At 39.8% G+C, this 3,691-nt stretch overlaps 1 pseudogene; it reads right to left on the bottom strand.

The window, feature by feature from the left end:
• Positions 1-1,025: 1,025 nt before the first annotated feature.
• LOC114217837 (transmembrane emp24 domain-containing protein 2 pseudogene) lies at positions 1,026-3,307 on the bottom strand (annotated as a pseudogene).
• Positions 3,308-3,691: the final 384 nt, after the last annotated feature.

Below are 3,691 nucleotides of genomic sequence, written 5' to 3'. Positions count from 1 at the left end.
CCTAGAGAGGATGGACCTAACTTATTTAGAATATGCATGTTTGGCAGGCACGGATCTGCAAACCAATTCTACTAGTAGCCCCTCAAAGAGCAGGAACTGTCCAGATTTACCTCTACTACGTAGGTCAACTCATCCTGCCATTTCCCTCACGTCCCTGCTATTGCCGGAAAGAAAGTCTGTTATGTCCTTTAAAATAAAACCCATAGATTGTTAAGTGGATGATTCACAGTAGTCCTTAATTGTTTCTTTTTTTTGCCCCTCACTCCATCTGAGCCCGCCTTTAGCACTTCCATTAGACGTGCTCTCATTGGGCTGGAAAGGGGGTCTCAACATGTTTTAGCAGAAGGGATGAAAAGAATTATGCCACATTAGAATGCCACGTCTATACAACACAAACTCTTCTTTCACTCTTGCCAGGCTGTTGTGGCAAAGTGTCAATGCATCGCTGTGCTGAATTTCTCCATCTTCCGGGAGGTGCTCACTTTGCTTACCTAAAGTCTGTTATTATCCTACTTCGTATGCCCAGGGTCCCATCACCAGGGTTGGAGACGAGCTCTTTAGTAAAGCATAGGAGATATGTCTTTTTGAAGACACAAGTATGCTCATGCCCTGTTCTTACCTGAGAATCTTAAATAGCTCCTTTTTAGAGTAAATCCTTTTCTGTGATACATAAAACTTCATGTAATCTGCCCGCCTGTATCCATTCTGTTCTTCCTTCCTAAGTCATAGTCTGCAAGTCTACCAGGCTACATTCTCTTCTATACCTCTCTCTTTGCATGGACTGATCCCTGACTATCCATCAAGAACCAATTTTGTTTGTTTGTTATTAAAAAGAAATATTTATTTACTGAACCAGGGCAGATTAGATAACAACTAACTCTAAGTTTACATCTTTTAACTAAATATTGCAGTGTTTTCAAACACACCAAAACAAACAAACAAAACAAAACAAAACAAATCCCAAATGGCATTGCAACAGTTATCTTAAGGTAAAATACAATCACCTCATGCTGTTGCAAGTATTTTCACCCCGGGTTGAAAAATTGTTTATCCTGAACATGAAAACCTGTAACAAATTTAAATTAATTATATAAAACTCATTACTTCTAGTTTTTCCCTTGTAAAGATCCAAAACAAATATATAAGTAACTAGTATACATCAGTCACAATACAATCCTGGATTATACCCCACAACCAGATGCTCCTTTAATTTTAAACTCATCATCAGAGACCAAGAGAAAGTCATTTCATTTTACAAAAAAACAAAATTCACATGTGCCAATAAAGAAAGTCCCAAGAAAAACAAAAACGAAATCCTAGTACTGAGAGTGATGTTCAGTATCCTAAATAAACAGTGGCTAAAATGCCACTGATCAAAAATAAAATAGTGGCTGTATGTCATGGCAGTGAAATTCAGGAGACTTTAACCCTTGACATCAGAAATCCAGTTTTTTCCAATTATATGAATGCACACTTCCTACATGACAGGAGTGGAGAAAGCAGATGAGCCAGCAGAGAAAGAGAAGAACTACTGTTTGCTGGAACACCCAGAAAACTGGCTTTAGTAGAGACTTCTTACAAGGTTAGGTAGAAACCAACAAATTGTTATTAGCTGCTTGTGTCATTAATTCAGTTTGGAGGTCTTTGAGTCCGAAGGTTCAACATATAAATTTAGGTGGAAAAATGTTGTTAGGTTAGGTCTTATCTTCAAAGAAAAACACAAGACAGAGTGCCTGAGTGGCTCAGTCGTTAAGCGTCTGCCTTCGGCTAGGGTCATGATCTCAGGGTCCTGGGATCAAGCCCCACATCGGTCTCCCTGCTCAGTGGGGAGTCTGTTTCTTCCTCTCCCTCTGCCTACCATCTCCCCTGCTTGTGCTCTCTCTCTCTATCTGTCAAAAAAAAAAAAAAAATTTAAAGAAAAACACAAGACAGACAAGTATAAAAGTACCAGCCTGGTCATAAGCTCCAGTCAGAGTTCTGCCAATAGGATGGGTAGAAAATGTCAAGATTCAGACTGCTTTTTCTCATAAGGACTCAACAGAATGAATCTTTAATGACTCAAACTGTAAGATAAAGGATCCAAAGAATGCAGTCATTTTAGTTAAAGTACTATCAGCAAAGTACTAGTCTGAACAGACTGCATTTTATCATGAAAACAAAAGGAAAAGAAGATATAATCGGGACTATACACCTATATTTCATTCACAGTGTTTGAGTTCTGACAGGCCTGTATAATGGAGGCAGAATTCAAATAAAAAATTACTCCGAGTGTCAAATTTTCTAAAAAGCTGTTTTCCCCAATATCTACTAATCACAGAGAAACATGCACTGTGAGTACATAACTGTACATATGTACCATTCTGAAAAAAAAAATGTAGAGACTAATGACATTAGTACGACCAAGATGTTTGGTAAACAATGAATTATGATTTTGAGATCATCCAAAAAAGGCTTTTTTTAAAAAAAGATTTTATTTATTTATTTGGGAGAGAGAGAGAGAGAGCAACAGAGCAACAGAGGGGTGACGGGCAGAGGGAAAAGCAGACTCCCCACTGAGCAGGGAGCCCGATGTGGGACTCAATCCCAGAACTCCAGGATCACGACCTGAGCTGAAGGCAGACCCTTAACCGACTGAGCCACCCAGGCGCCCCCAAAAAAGGCTTCTTACATAGCCCTCCAGACTTCAAAAATTTCTTCAGGTAGTAGATCTGTCCCAGTGTCATGGCAACTAGAACAAAAGCTTCAATGAAGGACCAAAGGACCACTCTGCTGTTTGTGTTGTTGTTGATCGCCCTGTGCATCCTCTCCTGAACTTCCATGGACTTCTGTTCATGCTTGACAGCTGCCATCACCCCTGCCAGCTCATTAGTCATTTCTTCCAGCTTGTTCTGGTGAGCTTCTATTTCCATGTCTTGTCCTTTGGGGACTTCCCCACTATCAATGGTGAACATCACTATCTTTGGAATCATGGTAGACATCCTGTTGCTAAAACAAAACCTAATGTGTTCTATGCGTGTGAGCAGCAAATGTGTATTTCCCATTGGACTCTCGGTCTCCTTTATAAAGTCTTTTATTATCAGGCCCTGTCATCTTCACATCCATGTCAATAGGAAGCCGCCCTCTGCCATCTTGAAGATGAGGCCCATCTTGATGCCCGAGGTGACCTGCTCCAAGAAGCACTCCTGGCTTCGTGCCGGTGGATCCTGGCGAAGTAGCCCAAGGCTGCAGCCAGAAGGGCGGCCATGAGCACCAGAAGCTCAGTTTGAGTCACATGCAAAAAAAAAAAGGGGGGGGTTAAGACAATCATCTTACCCTCTACAAAAATCAACTCAAAATGGATCATAGATCTAAATGTAAAATGGAAAGCTATTAAACTCCTAGAAAATAACATAGGAAAAAAAACCTAGACAACATTTGGCATTACCATGACTTTTTAGACACAACACCAAAGGCATGAGCCATGAAAGTACTAATTGATAAGCTGGACTTCATTAAAATTAAAAACTTCTGCTCACTGAAAGACAATGCCAAGAGAATGAGAAGACCAAGCCACAGACTGTGAGAAAATATTTATGAGAGACTTCTAATAAAGAACTTATCCAAAATATACAAAAAGTCTTAAAACTCAACAATAAGAAAATGAACAACCCAATTGAAAAATGTACAAAGGCCTTAATAGACACCTCACAAA

This window comes from Eumetopias jubatus, unplaced genomic scaffold (assembly GCF_037043125.1).
Source record: "Eumetopias jubatus isolate StellerSeaLion01/CBP00866 unplaced genomic scaffold, mEumJub1_p1.0 scaffold_1, whole genome shotgun sequence".
Lineage (NCBI taxonomy): Eukaryota > Metazoa > Chordata > Mammalia > Carnivora > Otariidae > Eumetopias > Eumetopias jubatus.
The sequence above is the reverse complement of the archived record's forward strand: the minus strand, read 5'-3'. Positions and strand labels throughout refer to the sequence as shown.